General features: G+C 42.1%; 1 long non-coding RNA gene across 2 annotated transcripts in view; it reads left to right on the forward strand.

The window, feature by feature from the left end:
• The window catches only part of LOC103886812, a 31,557-nt gene extending 15,701 nt beyond the window's left edge, over nucleotides 1–15,856 (forward strand). The window contains exons 2-4 of one of the 2 annotated variants that reach the window (XR_650636.4): nucleotides 8,654–8,784; nucleotides 14,206–14,359; nucleotides 15,514–15,856. This is a non-coding gene — a long non-coding RNA (uncharacterized LOC103886812). The remainder of the gene's footprint in view (nucleotides 1–8,653; nucleotides 8,785–14,205; nucleotides 14,360–15,513) is intronic. The other variant, XR_001905540.3, reaches the window with a different exon arrangement.
• The last annotated feature ends 1,179 nt before the right edge of the window (nucleotides 15,857–17,035 follow it).

Below are 17,035 nucleotides of genomic sequence, written 5' to 3' on the forward strand. Positions count from 1 at the left end.
GGCTAATAACAGGAACAATGCCATCAGGTTTTGAAGATGAAATGAGGTGACAGACATCTGGCACACAGCCAGGATTCATTGAGTGTTCGCTCTTAGGGATATGATCGTAGTGTGAAGTCAGTCAGTTGAGAGCTCTTTAAAGTCAGGGAATTGGCTTTGAGCTTTCTGTTTCATCTCTGCAGGACTCAGCATGGGGTAGAACATCTGTGGATGCTGAATACTTATCATTTGACTCTATTTCCTGGAGGTTAATGATTTTCTATTAGCACACCCTGGCTTTTTTGACTGTGACCTGGGTGTTTCTGCCCAGGTAACAATGAGGCTGCAGCCACTTTCTCATTTTACACACCATCAGTGGTGCATTCATAAATGGTTTCCAACCAGTTCAAAAAAAAAAAAAAACACTGATTTGTGGATTTTGTTAGCGTAAATAGTTTCATTATGGCCAACTTTGAGCTACCGTTGTGACAGGAACTGGCTTGCAAAAGCCCTCAAAGGTTTTGCAGTTGACACTCTTAGCTGCTCGACCTACATACTGCAACTGGACTGGTCTAAAAGTAGAAACCAGGGGACTTCAGTGGTGCCTAACACTGACATCAGAATTCACAAGGGTGAGCTGGTGTTCTGAGTGACTTTTAGCTTTCATGAGATCTCGAGTCAAATCTGAATTCACATCTGGCATTCATCCTACACATTACAGGGCAGCCTTGTGGACAGTGTTGTTGGTCTTCCTAACGATCCTGGGTGTCTCAATGAGAAATGTCAAAATTCGTCTGCTTTACAGAGTATTTCATCGAAAGGAGAACACTTGTTTGCCATATGATGCGTAAAATGGGTCTAATTAGCCACGGATCTAATAGCAAAGCATTCTTTGAATTGAGGTTTGAGCCTGCAGAATACTTCTTCTTTCTAAGCCATCATTCATCGTTAAATGCATAAGGACAGTGCAGGCCATGTCCCTTGCAGTATTCCCAAAGGCCTGCTGCATACAGCTACATGGGTCATACAGAGCACAGCTCCAGAGATGCCGCTCACGTCAGCTCCGATAAGAATGATGCCTGTGGAGCTGTGCAATGCTGCTGCTCTTTCTATTTTTATTTACATGTATTCCCTACTCAAAGAAGTTGACAACCAAATAACTAGAAAACGAGAAATGTCAGAAGTGTCTAGCACACATTTCTAGGGCAGTTTCTCAGAAAAAGGGTCAGCCCTGTTTAGCCTATGGCAGACGAATTGCCTTTATCCAATACAGAAAAGACTGAGTGGTCACCACATATAAGAACTCTGCTAGGTGCAACTATAACATTAAGATGCCCTAAGTAGGCTGAGTGCAGTGACTCACACCTGTAATCCCAGCACTTTGGGAGGCCAAGGCTAGTGGATCACTTGAGGTCGGGAGTTCAAGACCAGTCTGGCCAATATGTACATACCCTGTCTCTACAAAAAATACAAAAATTAGCCGGGTGTGGTAGCACGCACCTATAATCCCAGCTACTCGGGAGGCTGAGGCAGGAGAATTGCTGGAATCCAGGAGGCAGAGGTTGCAGTGAGCCGAGATTGTGCCACTGCACTCCAGCCTGGGTGACAGAACGAGGTTCCATCTGTAAAACAAAACAAAGCAAAACAAAAAACAAACAAAAAAATATAAAATGAAATGCCCTAAGTGCCCAGCAAAAAATTGTAGCTGCCTATCACCCTGTCCATTTTTGAGTTAAATTGTATACCTCCGTGTATTCTATCGTGCACCCTTCTGGGTACAATAAAGGTAACAAAAAGGTACAGAGCACAGGCCACCCTCCAAGAGCTTCCTACCTTTTCAAGACACCCACATGTGTGCATATGCATCCTGTGGGAATAATACAGTAAGCATGCCACTCTGCAGTGACATGCTGACTTGGTTTAAAGCCCGAACATATAAGAAGACATCTGTTTAGATGAATGTGGTCCATTTTAATCTAGTTGCTCTTGGAATCTGAATAATTATTTCAATGTTGCTGCTATTGTCCAAATTATATTTGCATTTTCTTGTTTGGAATTGCCTGCAGAGTCCATGACATGTCCTTGTGAATATCCACAGTTAATGCAGATTTTTCAAGGGTAGATTTAGGGCAAATTCTTTGATAAATGTATAGGTTTATAAGCTGACTATGAAGATACAGCAAATATTATAGGTTGGCTTATTCAACTTGCATCTCAATCTTCCAGCCCCTTGTCTTCCCTTGTCTTCGAGACTGGGAAGCCAAATATTCAATCTCCCAGCTTTTGTGTGTAGCTTAAGGTAGGTAGCAGGGCAAGCACTCCTTGCCAATAATATGTAGGTAGAAGTTCCTGGGAAAGGTTCTCTTCTCTAATTAAAAGGCAAAGCCTTGGAGAAGGAAGTTTTTGGCCATTTGGTCGTCCTCCATGCCTGTATATGGGATATAGGGGGAGTATCAGGTGGATTACAACCATGAGGACACTGTGAGGACAAAAGCCACTTCCTCAGGGTGCTTGGTCAGAACAATCGGAGGACCTGGGCTCGGCAACGCCATGGAACTGCCATCCATCCTGGTCCCAGACTGAACATCACTGGATATCCTATTACACAAACAAAATATGCCTTTGACTTATTAAGCATCTGATCATCCAGTTGTCTGTGATTTATAACCAAACGCACTCCTAACAGAGTACTGAAGACAATTTCATAACGAGAAGTCTAAACATATCTTGAACCACAGCAGAATTATGAAAGAAGTACTGCTTTTCACCTGAGCAAGGTTAGGATGGCTGGGTTTTGATATATGGAGGCAAGGGACAGAACACTGCCGTTTACTGAAGGTCTTCTTTGTGCCAGGCACATTTCAAATGTCATTTCCTTTAATGTCGTTGAGATCAGAGTTGGTACCATTCCCCGCCACTAAAAGGAGGAGCTGGAGTTCACACGGGAGTCTGGATGGCTCCCAGGTCTGGCATGTGCATAGAGGGAGTATGTGGGTTGGGTTGTGGGGAGGGGATCAAGGGGGACTTGAGAAGTTTATGCAAGAGTAAGATGGGCGTGGTGGCTCACGCCTGTAATCCCAGTACTTTGGGAGGGTGAGGAGGGTGGATCTCCTGAGGTCAAGATTTGGAGACCAGCCTGGCCAACATGGTGAAACCCTGTCTCTACTAAAAATACAAAAACTAGCCAGGTGTGGTAGCCTGTAATCCTAGCTACTCGGGAGGCTGAGGCAGGAGAATCCCTTGAACCCAGGTGGCAGAGGTTGCATTGAGCTGAGATCGTGCCACTGCACTCCAGCTTGGGCAACACAGCAAGACTCCATCTCAAAAAAGAAAAAAAAAGAACAAGAGTAAGCAGGAAAAACAGAAGATTGTCCTGGCTAGAAATTAGGATTCATTTTGAGAAGTACAGGAAGATAAATATGGGCAGAAGAAAGCAGAGACAGATTATGGAGGACCATAAATGTTAATTTAGAAACCAGATCCACAGGTAGGAAACAATTGCACATTCTTTAGAAGATAAGTGATATGGTGTGCTTTCATATGAGTTATCCGGCACCTCTTCTGCTATAAATAGAAAAGGAACCAGACTTAATTAAAACAGGCCAAGATGACTTTTTAGGAGAGTACTTTTGCTAACATGCTGTTTCTTGGATTGTAAATCCTGAACACCAGGTACAGTTCCTGTACCTGCTTGATATACAGTTCCCTTGCTGGAAACCTCAGGCAGGTGAGGACAGTGTTTGTGGAATAAAGGGAAGAGGAATTTGTTTCTTGCCTTGATGCACTTTCAGCAACTTTGCATCCTTAGTGCTACTATTTCTTAAGATTTGACAAGGAATAGAAAGGTATGTTACATCTGGGATAGGAATAGAGCATTAGAAAATTCTTTAATCATTTTAAATTATGCATGATGCTAAATAGCAGAAAATTAAGTCAGTGGTCTTGGAGGCTGGCTTGTAATGGAAACCTGCTACAGTATACTTAGTGTATAGACACAGTCTATTTCTAGTATAGTGATGACAATGCAGTCAAAAGTTTGCTGCTTGAGATGGCTTTAATGAAATAGATAGCTTGATTCTCCCTCCTCCTCCCCCTCCTCCACCTCCCCCTCTTCCTCCTCCTCCCTCTTTCTTTTTCTTTTCCTTATTTTGTTTGAGAACTATTTAACTTAAGCATTCATTAAAGCATCTTTTTCAGATTTTGTCAACGTTAATGCAGCATTGATTGTAATTGAACTATAGATAGAGGCTACTGGGACCAATCAAACTTGAAGTTAGAATTAATGCTATGTGCATCTGTAATTTTTATCTACAGATTCCCATTTCTATTTGTTCCATCATTTGATCTTTCCTGCTGATAAAAACTAGTCTCCAGTTTCTTTTCTTTTCTTTTCTTTCTTTCTTTTTTTTTTTTTTGGTCAGACAGAGTCTTGTTCTGTCCCCCAGGCTGGAGTACAGTGGCGCGATCTCCACTGACTGCAACTTCTGCCTCCCGTGTTCAAGTGATTCTCCTGTCTCAGCCTCCTGAGTAGCTGGGATTACAGGTGCACACCACCACGCCCAGCTAATTTTTGTATTTTTAGTAGAGACAGGGTTTCACCTTGTTGGCCAGGCTGGTCTCGAACTCTTGACCTCAGGTGATCTACCTGCCTCAGCCTCCCGAAGTGCTAGGATTACAGGCGTGAGCCACTGCACCTGGTCTCCATTTTCTTTTTCTGCAAACATGTTCTCTGTTAAGTCCAGACAGTGAATCCTGAGTTTAGCCATCTGGGGATAAGTTGACATTTTGCATAACTTAGATTTTCGGGGTCTCTTCTTATCACTTTCCATCTTTGCAGCTAAAACCAGGTTGCCATTTAGGAATAGCTCTTTGCAGTTTTTATTTGAATGAAAATTTTCCTTTGATTTCATGTAGTTCTCCACATCTTTAACATATCAGAATTTAAAATAAACTACAGATTGCTCAGTTCAATAGATACAATGTTTTTATGTATGATAATACATAAGTCAACATATACATAAGGTTTTAGACTTAACTAAAATATTGATTAGATGAAATAGAAATAAATTAATACAAATCTCTGCCCAAGTTATGTCAGAATAATTAGTATACTATACTTATACATTATTACATATAAGGCCCACATATGATGTTTTATATGTAATCCTAGTATGAGTCACCATTTTGGAAATAAATCATCTTTATGAACCAAGATATACATATTTTTAAACATACAAAGCCAAATTCTTGCCTGTCTGCAAGTTGAAACACGTGTGCAATTAATGGTGCTTCACAAAACTGAAAAAGATCTCTCAAAGATTTATGAAAGATTGTTAAATTTTTAGCATTTTTAGCAACACAGTTCCAGACCTAAAGCGATCCGAGGCTTCTCTATTTTGCTAGTATCTGAGACATGTTAAAGCTCTATTTAGCGCTAGAAGTGTTGACCATTTGCTCTCTAGAGCCACCCCATCTGCTCTGGAGCTTGCGGAGGGTGGGCAAGGCTGCACCCTGGGGGCTCGTCCTTGCTGGGAGCCTCTCTGTAGCTTAGCGGGAGTCTGCCCCTTGTTCCAAAGCAACACAGGCCTCTCTTTGCTTAACCTAAAGAGACATGAGGTGCCAGGAGCCACAAGGCAGGGCAGTTTTACTGTGGTGGTTCTGTGTTAGTGACAATACTGAGTCAGTGTGTCGCTTTCCAACAGGCATTTTAAATTTCCTTCGGATATTGTGAGCACTCTCCCAGCAGGTCCCTCATTCCTATCCCTTCAGCTCCCATTTCTCTTTACTCTCATTGTTCATGTAATAAAGCAATGGGAAATTTCCTGAAACGACTTTTATTTTTATAACCTTACTCTGTGGTGTGTCTGTGGACAAAGACTACTCTAAAGGAGTCGAAGCTCATTACCAGTAATGTTTTCGAGGACTTTAAAACCAACTTTTCTGAGCTGAGCTGTCTGAGAGTTCCTCATGATACCGGTGACCACATTTTTCTTATCATTTTCTTATGAAGTTATTTTGAAAATTTTCCCATCCAAATGGACCAGTGGGTGGACAGGGGACACAATTACTAATAAACTATGTCATCATTTACAATATAAAATGGGAGAACTTCAACCAGGTTTTGGCAGCTAGCTGGTAACACTCCCGGTAACGTAAAAAGGTATCTTGCAGTTAAAAAAATAAGTTTTGAAATAGTAAACTCATGACGGAAATCTTAAGTTATTTAAACATTTTCCAAAGGACACAGTCATCCCAAGAGCAATAGAATTGAAATAGGAACATTGTTCATTTATGTTGGGTTAAAAATACTTTGCATATTCAGTGTTAATTTTAGCTTTAGCTTTTGCTCAGAAGTTCTGCAAATACCTGAAGGGATTTCAGCTTGCTCACCACCTCTCCTACACACCCCTGTCAAATGGCATGGACTGCTATTGTTATCAGTTTTAGTAGTCGCGTTATTTTCCATGTGAAGTCAGAGTTTAGAAGTGCTGCTCTTTTACCACTTTGGATGATTCCTACACTTCCTGGGAGGGAAGGATGACAATAGTCATATTGAATTGGTGTTCCATTTGGTCTCCTTTCCTTTAAAATTTTGTCACTGAAAGTGCAGAATATCTGAAACAGAATGAAATCTTACTGGAAAATACAGTCTGTTAGTGGGTGCTGGTGATACAACTTACTCCAAAGGAACAAGTTCAAATTCTGAAGTTCTGACCTTGGTGAGGGTGAGATAAGTTGCCTTGCTGTAGCATGCATTGATGTCTAAGAATGCCTTAGGAGGAAATAATAATGCACATAGCGATTGTTAAAAGTACTATCTGCTCCATAGAAACCCGGCATCTTTTGCAAAGTCTGTGATACTTTGAAACATAAAAGGCTGGGAGTGTCATCAGCTAGGAAGGATGAATGCAGCTGCTGTTGACTGGAATAAGCAGAAGGTCCAGGTGGGAGCCGATTCTCCAAGGAGCTCACTTCTTTGGTTCTCAATGGGATAGTGGAAATAAGCTTCAGACATTAAGAAGCCTGAAGTGGGTTAAGGTTCCAGTTCTCTTCTTGAGGAGTCCTCTGTCTTCCTGGTCCCAAATGCAGACCACTTTATGAAAGGCCTTTACCAGGCAGCTTTTCAGCTTCTGGAGAAACATTTCCTGCCAACTGGGCTCCACCTGCAGAGACGAGACACAGCTTGGGCAGGAGCATGGACCTCCAGTATCTGAAACTGAGCACAGAAGACCTACCTTCTTGGTAAAATGCATGAAGTATTCTTTTACAGTGATGACTGCAACTTTAGTGGAGCACATAAGTTTATTGTGTGCCTGCATACTCTGTGCCATGCCCTGCTCCAGGCCCTGAGAGTGTTAACAGTAAGACTGAGCCAACTTGCGTCCTGGACGAGCTGACATTTTACGGAGGGAGACAAACAATATGCTAAGAAACAAGAGAAAAATAAGATAAAGACAGAGATGATAATAGATTCAGATTAGAGTAATAGAAGACACTAACAGGATTCCAGGAGACAAGAACTTGTTTCGGAAACAATATAGGTAAGGTGATTCAGGAAGGCCTTTCTGAAGACGTAGTAGATCTCATTGCAAATGATGACAAGAATCTAGCAATGGGAAGAATCCAAGGACAAGCATTCCTGGCAGAGAAAACAGCAGCTGCAAAGATGCTGAAGCCCTTTGCACTCTAAGAATAACATGATTTGGGTCATCATTGAAGAGACTGTAAATCTTTTAGCTACCTTACTTTATTTTTAGAGGCTTGTTTTTGTGAGAAATAATTGTTCCCATCCCCACTTGATTTTGACATTAGGCTAAGTAGAAGGACTGATTTTCCAATATTAAGTCCTGCACTGGATAAAGAGAATGTGAAGTTTTCTGTTGTGCTGTTGTTTATTTTTGTTTTTTTCTCTTGGAGCTGCTTTAAATTAGAAACAAAACATGGCTTTAATGTTAACATCTGATTAATGTAAAGATATATGTGTGCATGCTTTTTCTTGTTTCTCCTCTGTTCTACCCAAGCTCATGAATATAGGTTTATTTTTAAAGTCGTTGTGAAACTAAATGTGCATGTCACTAGAAATCACACACTTCTGAAGGGTTATAATCCTTCTCTCCTAAAAGTCTATCAGTTGAATCTGTCTTATTATAGAGAAGCCATCTACTTTGTTGTTTTCAATAAGTTCTGAATAATTTTCAAAATAAGATGGCATTTTACTCTTTCTGATAAAGAGAGCAAAGACACTGCTTTGCATTTCAAAGTATGACAGCATTATTACTCAGACAGCCTTCATTCTTTTCTGAAGTAGCAGTTCTTTTCCTTTTTCCTAAACTGTTGTAACTGAAATATGAAGTTACTTTCATAATAACATGGTTAAAAATATTAAAACTTTCAAAAATATTACCTAATATGATAAAGGAAAATTTATGCTCATATTTAAATTAGAACAATGAGTCTGTGCTAAACTTATTATAGAGTTTTATTACTTATAGTAGATGGATATATATAATTTTAGAAATAACGCAGAATTTACTTTTCAGAGTATTGCCATTTTGGGCTGTGCTTACTAAATAGCAAAGAGGTGGAAGTACATGAGTAAATGGTTGTGGGTGGTGGACCAAGTAGTTTATCTTCAAAATGTTACTCTGTCACAAGTGGCTTATCTGTTTTGCAGCCACAGGATCTAAACTACTCTGCATGAGCAAAAGAAAATGCACAGAAAGAGACATTCTTCAAAAGGAGTTTGTTTCATGTTGTTTCAGCTCAGGGTGACAAATACTGGAGCATCGAAATGGAACTAGCCAGGTACAGGAAGAGCTGCTGCAAAGAGCAAAGAGTGGATGCATTTTCCCCTCTTATCCCTAGATCTGGGAGATACGGCTTTCCTTTGAAGTTTTTCTGTACTGTGGAATTGCAGCAATTTCCTTGTGATTCTGTTTCCAAGCCTGGGCTTGTAGAAGATGGAGGCAGAAGGCAGGAAAGTTAGATGCCGAAAGGCAAAGCAGAGCCTTCGGGATTGTGGAAAGTCAGGGCCATCTTCCTGCAGCAACACATCATGCAGAGATTGGATTTACCGTAACTTTCTTCATGGGAATCTGCAGCTCCTCATACACTCGGCAACTCATTACACAAATATTCTGAAACCCCTTCTGCTGAGATTCACAATGGCCTGATGGCTTTCAGAGCTCCCTACCTATACACACTGGATCACCGTTTTTTCCTCCTGTCCACCCTTCTTGGCCTAACCCTTCGTGTGGCTCTCTGGTCATGTCCTTAGTCCTCTTTTCGATTTCTATCAGGACTTCTATGAAATCTGTGTGGCTTCCATTTTCTATCATGTCCCAGACCCTGATATTCAGCTGCCTCCTGATTGCTTCCTCTAAGAACATAGACATCAAAGTTAATTTAGGTTAACCCAAAATTTAGCTTAATCCCCTCAAGCATAAAATTCATCTGCCTTCTCTGTTCCCAATCATGTTGTATGCCTGCAGCCACCCATTTTTCATAAGAGTTAGTTTTGACTACAACTTCTTAGTAGTCCCTTGGTCACCAGGCACTATTGCTTCTGTGGCATATATATCCTAAACCTATGAAATCATCACAGTTCCATTGCTGTCCTTCCTGCCTCCGATCCCTCAGTACTGTAGTTGTTTCCTGCAGTCCCTGAAAGGAGCTGGGCACATTCCTCAGCCCCGGGCTCAAAACTCCCTGAGCCCAGTACAAACACCACCTGGAAAGTCTCCGATAAGGGGACAGCCGTTCAAGGTTACTGAAAGCGCGGGAGCCAAAAGAATTTCTTTGTTCCCCTGCAACTTTCGGGCTATAAAAAGCAAACGCTCGCATTGTTCGGGGCCCTCTTGTATACTGTGGAATGGAGGGACCAAGTTCGAACTTGTAGTAAAGATCCTTGCCGCTTGGCTTTGACACTGGACTCTGGTGGTCTTCTTTGGGGATCAAACGGTCTGGGCATAACATCCCCAGTACACACACACAGAGCCAGGAGATTTTCCCTCTAAAAGACAGATGTGCTTCCTTCATCCTAACAAAGTCTTCAGCAGAGCCTCCAACCTCTCCCCGTAAGTGTGTATAGGATGAAGTCCAAACTCCATATGTTACAGAACCCTTCACATCCAACCCCACTTACTTCTTGCCTAAATTCGAGGCAATAAATACTATTGCATACCTAATGTATGCAAGGCACTGAGAAAATAAAGATGGGTAAGACACTCCTAGGAAACTTGCAGTCTGAAGGGGTAGAGAGAAGAACTGGTGACTTAAAAATAATGAGTGAAGTGCTGGGAAGAAGACACCCATCCACCCACTTTTTATACTCCAGGTACGCTGGACATCTCCCTGCTTCCAAAGCAGGCTGAGCTTCACATTGCATTTTCTGATTTTCCTCCCTGAAATTTCCAGTCGCCCTTTCCTGCATGCCATTCCTGCTCCACCTTTCAGATCCTAGGGGACTTTGTTTCCTCTGTGAAGTTTTCCCTTACTTCTGCAGATAGCTGCTTGCTCCTTGTTTTAAAGTTGCTAATGCATGGGATCATGCTGCTGTCACCTTGCTCACTGAAAGGCTGGACTGCCTTTTCTATGTCTGTATTCTTTGCCCTCCTCTTATTCTTTGGTACTTCGTAGGTGCCCAGTTTCTGTTCATTGAATAAATGAATCCCTCACTTGGCTCAAGTTAAAATCAAGCATCTTACCTGGAGTGATAAACATTCCAGCTCCCTGGAGCTCCTCAGTCATAAGTATATTGAGGTAGCAGGTTACCTAGATGAAGTCTTAGAAAGCAACACCAATTATCTCCCACTCCTTCCCTGCTTTCCTTCCTTTTATCATTCTTCTAGTAAAGAGAAGAGGACCTAGAAAAGACTAGCATTTGGGAGACTGGGAATGGTGACTGGGAGGCTACAGGAGGGCTGCGTGAAGAATGTGCTGGAATGAGGGAAAGAGATTGCGTAACAGGGTTTGGGCTGTCCCATCCTCCAGGACTCATTCGAAAGCACTGTTCAGTCACTAGCGTTTTTCTACTTAATCGATGGGGAACAGCTTTCCACAGGATTTCACTTTTGCAACATGATTGGTAACAGCTACACAGTGTTCTTTAGATGACATCTTAAAATTGAATTAACTTTAGATGATGGCTTATAATTTAATTAACTTCCCCTATTATTGGGAAGTCAGACTGTTGTCTCTTTTGCACATCTAAAAAAAGGAGCACCTCCCAGGTCTGGCTCCCTCCTGAGGACAGAGATCTGGCTGTGCCCTTGTCTTTTGCATGGAAATCTACATGTTGCTAGGCTGTTTTGCACCCCCAGCCTGTCCTCTGGGGATAAGAACAAGCCTGCTCACTGGCCTGGATATTCTGTCGTAAGAGTCATTTTTTTTGGCTTTGTAACACATGAGTATTTCAAAAGCCACTCTTGTGGCCTTCTATTACACTATGGAAAATTGAGGGTCCACGTTTGCCTTGAATGCAGTCCTCCATGCCCTGTTGGGGATGTCCCTCTCATTTATCTTTGCTGGAGATCCCTGACTTACACCCTGACTTATAATCTGGAACCACGCAGAGATTTTCAATGACAATGTGGGCAAACAGAATTTGTCTGCACTTGGGTGATTTTGAATGAGGTTTATATAATAATTAAAGCCAGGTATGATTGTTCTAGCTCCTTTTCCACCTGAACTGGGAGTGGTGCAATTAAATCCCGACTAACGATCCAGAGCTAGCATCAGACCCTACAGTGAAGGGTTCAGTCTTCCATAAGACAGCCCTTACCTCAGAGGCCAGCAGCAAGTTCCAGCCCCTCCGGGGCCTCCCACACCTCTGACTGATGAGCCCTTCAGTTTGGATAATTCACAGGAATGCCTCACAGAACTCAGAAAAGCATTATACTTACTCTTACAGTTTGTTTGTTTGTTTGTTTTTTGAGACTGAGGCTCGCTCTGTCGCCAGGCTGGAGTGCAGTGGGACGATCTCCTCTCACTGCAGCTCCGACTCCTGGGCTCAAGTGATTTTCCTGCCCCAGCCTCCCAAGTAGCTGGGACTACAGGCACATGACACAACACCGAGCTAATTTTTGTATTTTTAGTAGAGATGGGGTTTCACCATGTTGGCCAGGATGGTCTCCATCTCTTGACCTTGTGATTCACTTGCCTTGGCCTCCCAAAGTGCTGGGATTACAGGCGTGAGCTACTGTGCCTGGCCTCTTACAGTTTTATTATAAGGGTGTAAACCAAAAAGTGTCCGAGACAAAAATCAATCAGTATAGAGGTTATTTTGCTAAGTCTAAAGATGCACCCAGGAAAAAGAAACACATATCACAATAGGATCTGTGGCCTGTGCCTTTTCCAAAGAGGGTTTTGAGGACTTCAATATTTAAATGGGAAAGATCGGGTAGGAGGGGAAAGATGAAAGAAACTAGAAAGGGGAAGATAGGCAATGAGGCCAGTGGCTACATTCTTGTGAGGTTTTAATTAATGTTCACCGAATCCACATTTTATCTGTCCAAAGAGAGACGTGGGGGAAAGTTAGTTATGCAAGCATCTTGCCCTCGGTAGATCTATATTTAAATCAGGTGAAGTAAGTATGTGGAATCACAGCTCTCTGAGGACAAAAGGTGGCAGTTTTTGTTTGTTTCATTTGAGTTCTCGAGCTTAACTTTTTTCTTTGGCATATCAAGTGTGGAGTCCAAAGATTTTATTTTATTTTTTTACAAGGGATAAGCACAGAGCCAGAGGCAGAACTTCCACGCTCTCTCCTCAGAGAATTGCCCTCCTTGCACATCAGCAGTTCACCAACCAAGAGGCTCCTCTCAGCCTTGATGCACAGAGTTTTTATTGGGGTTTTATTAAACCATTGGCCACATGATTGAACTCAGTCTCCAGCTCTTCTTCCCAAAGGTTAGGTGGCTGAAAGTCCCAGCTCTGTAATACACACGTGGTCTCTCTGGGACCAGCTCTCCCTCCTGAAGCTATCCAGGGTCACCACTAGTCACCTCCTTAGCATAACAAAGATACTCCCATCACTCAGGCAATTCCAAGGAGTTTTAAAGCTCTGTGTTAAGAACTGAGGGAAATGACCAGAGAAGCATATATATATATATATATATATATATATATATATATATATAAATGAGACAGGGTCTCGCCCTGTTACCCAGACCAGAGTGCAGTGACACGTTCATAGCTCACTGCAGCTTCAAACTCATGGGCTCAAGTGATCCTCCTGCCTCAACCTCCTCAGTAGTTGAGATGATAGGTGCACACCACTATGCCTGGCTAATTTCTGTATTGTTTGTAGATACATGCTCTTACTATATTGCTCAGGCTGGTCTTGAACTCCTAACCTCAAGCAATTCTCCTGCCTCAGCCTCCAGTCCTCTCTATTAGTCTGTTCTCACACTGCTATGCTATAAAGATACTACTTGAGATTGGGTAATTTATAGAGAGGAAGTTTTTTTTTTTTTTTTTTTTTTTTTGAGATGGAGTCTGGCTCTGTGGCCCAGGCTGGAGTACAGTGGCGTGATCTCAGCCCACTGCAAGCTCCACCTCCCAGGTTCACGCCATTCTTCTGCCTCAGCCTCCCGAGTAGCTGGGACTACAGACGCCCGCCACCGCACCTGGCTAATTTTTTGTATTTTTTAGTTGAGATGGGATTTCACCATGTTAGCCAGGATGGTCTCGAACTCCTGACCTCGTGATCTGCCTGTCTCGGCCTCTCAAGAGAGGAGGTTTAATTGACTCACAGTTCCGCATGGTTGGAAAGGTCTGAGGAAACTTACAATCATGGTGGAATGTGAAGGGGAAAGAAGGTATATCTTCTCATGGTGGCAGGAGAGAGAGAGAGAGGGAGAGGGAAAGCAGGGGAAACAGCCACTTTTAAAACCATCAGATCTTATGAGAACCTCCTCACTATCACAAGAACAGCGTGGGGGAACCCGCCCCTATGATCCAATCACCTCCCACCAGGTCCCTTCCTTGATATGTAGGGATTACAATTCAAGATGAGATTTGGGCGGGGACACAGAGCCAAACCATATCAGCTTGTGTTTCTGAGCAGGGAGTGTGATTCCAAATAATGAAGTGGCTTTCTGAAGCTTGTTCTCTTTCCACTGTACCTACCACATTTTCTCTAGTTTTTCACTACTTTGAATACCTAGTTGAAGCATATTTTTACAGTTAAGATTTTTCAAAATTATGTTTGTTTTTGTCTTTTCTAAGGGCTGATTTGGTAGTCTTCTTGAAAGGAAGTAATGCTTATTGTAGCCAGAAGAAAGAGTGAGGCAACTCAGGGTCTGAAAAAAGAGACACGAAGAAAGCTGAGGACCAATTCATTCCAAGGTTCACTGTGGAAATGGGGCCCAACCCCTAAAAGGTGTGTCCAGATATTGGTCTTTTCTTTCTCTAGGTCAGTTAACTACTGCTGCTGCTGCTACTACTACTATTGCTAGTATGCATTCTCTCTCAAATATCTTCAGATTTTTTTTTTTTTTTTGAGACAGAGTTTCACTCATGTCTCCCAGGCTGGAGTGCAGTGGCGCAATCTCAGCTCACTGCAGCCTCCACCTCCCAAGTTCAAATGATTCTCCTGCCTTAGCCTCCCGAGTAGCTGGGATTACACGTGTCTGCCACCACGCCCAGCTAATTTTTGCATTTTTAGTATAAACAGGATTTCACCATGTTGGCCAGGCTGGTCTCAAACTCCTGACCTCGTGATCCCCTCGTCTTGACCTCCCAAAGTGCTGGGATTACAGGCGTGAGCCACCACACCGGGTCATATCTTCAGATCTTACTGTTGATGTCCCAGCAAGATTTCCTACTAGAAAGTGTGATTGCCCATTTGGGTTTTCATCCAAATCAGCCTGATGTGGGTTGGACCCTGTACATCAGCTGCTATTCAGTCTCTGACACATTTCTGGGCAAATCAAGCTAGGAAACCACACACTGGTGTGCAGAGGGACAACGACCACCACATCAGCCATTCACAGCATGACTGTGGGTTTCCTGCTGTACTAAAACTGAGATGAAGGCAAGGGAGTACGGACTGACGTCTGGGAAAGTACAGAATTGATAACTGTCACACTATATGCATGTGATTGTGTCAGACATCAAAGGCAGCTGATCTTTGCCTAAAGAAGAAAGGATAGAAAGGAACAACCATATACCATTCTGAAAACATTTCTTTTTTTTTTTTTTTTTGAGACGGAGTCTCGCTCTGTCGCCCAGGCTGGAGTGCACTGGCCGGATCTCGGCTCACTGCAAGCTCCGCCTCCCGGGTTTATGCCATTCTCCTGCCTCAGCCTCCCGAGTAGCTGGGACTACAGACACTCGCCACCTCGCCCGGCTATTTTTTTGTATTTTTTTACTAGAGACGGGGTTTCACCGGGTTAGCCAGGATAGTCTTGATCTCCTGACCTCGTGATCCGCCCGTCTCGGCCTCCCAAAGTGCTGGGATTACAGGCTTGAGCCACCGCGCCCGGCCTGAAAACATTTCTTAATTAGAGAAAATGATTATTACTTTTTTTCCAGAGTTGTGCTGTATTTCCCAAGCTATATGTTTTTCATCTTACCATTGCACAAGTAAAACTGAGGAAGCTGTGAATTTATTGTTGACTTAGGAATTCAAATAATCCATGTGAAAAGAGAAGCAAGCCTGAACAAAGGAGCTGCAGGTAGAAAAGAAAAATGTAGCGTAAAAATTCAAGGAATGAACATTGAACTCTCTGTGTATAATTAAAAATTACACCACTTAGAATACAATTGCAAAAACAAATTGCATGTAAATCTTTTCTGTCCAATTATGTGATTTAATGCAGTGGCTTACAAAAAATCACTGCTCATTTTTATCTGTGTGTCAAACATTAAACCCCTAGCGGTATTTTTCAGGGTCCATTTTTACTGTTGCAGAGAAATAATTAAGGTTATTATAATTAACTTTCCCATGACTGAAAAACTCTGAGTAATGTGAGCACCTGCTGATACATGAGTCACAGAATTATATAGTGTCTTTTAAAATACTGTCAATTTAAAGTAATTTGATAATTAATGGTAAATAAAAAGTGCCTAGGAAAAATATTTCTGGAACCATTGTGGTCAAAAGTGCAACTTAGAAATTGCTAACCTTTTGCTCATAGCTTTGTTTTAAGGCTATTCATGATTCAAAGAGGCTAATTCATACTAATGCTGGTAGGCATGTAAATTTCAATGTCTATATAATATTTAAAGCAACAGTACCTAGCTCCAAATGCTGGAATCTTGGAGAGCCAAATGCAGCTTATATTTCATGATTGCCATTCAGCTAAAAATGTACTACTGAAATCAGATATTCTAAGAATTGGCAGGTGTCGTTTCTACACAATGCCTGTAATTCTCTTTGGTGAAAGACACATCTGGTGATGTACTAAATTTTAAACCAGGCTGAGTCTATTGCTTCCTTTATCAAAATAACCGTTAAGTTTTAAAATCTGATTTGTCTTGGAGACAAAATGCTGAAGTCTAGGCTTTATTTGGAGTCAAAATTTCCAGTCACATCAATGAAGAAAAGACCACACTAGTTGTAACTAGCCTCATCATTTGATGTGTATATTGTTTCATGAAGGAGTTGGAGGCCTATTGATTGAAAATGAGATGCTATTGAAAAGAGTTACTAAGAAATAGCAGATCTGAGTTCTGGTTTCAACTTTGTGATTCAGCTGTTGAGAGATAGTTGGGCATAAGTTGGCATTGTTTAAACCTCATTTCCTCATCCTTAGAGAACATTTCTTGCATAATGACTAAATTTGGGTGGCATTTTATTATTCTGAAAAGTGGTACAGGTTGGAATAAAATTTCTGTGTTTTTCATTTAAAATAGTAATTTTGGTACCGAAGTGCTGGGAAGGAAAGAGTATGGTCCTTTTAAATGGTACAGAAGCTGGGAAGGGAAGTGCTGGGTAGAGGAGGGCGTGGTCCCTGGCTAAGCCTCCACCCCCACGTACCTAGGTGAGGATAGGCATTTCCTGCCCAAATGTTGCATTGCCCAAGACCATCCTGACCTGCCACGCCCATCCTGT

The sequence above is a fragment of the Papio anubis genome, chromosome 8, assembly GCF_008728515.1.
Source record: "Papio anubis isolate 15944 chromosome 8, Panubis1.0, whole genome shotgun sequence".
Classification (NCBI taxonomy): domain Eukaryota; kingdom Metazoa; phylum Chordata; class Mammalia; order Primates; family Cercopithecidae; genus Papio; species Papio anubis.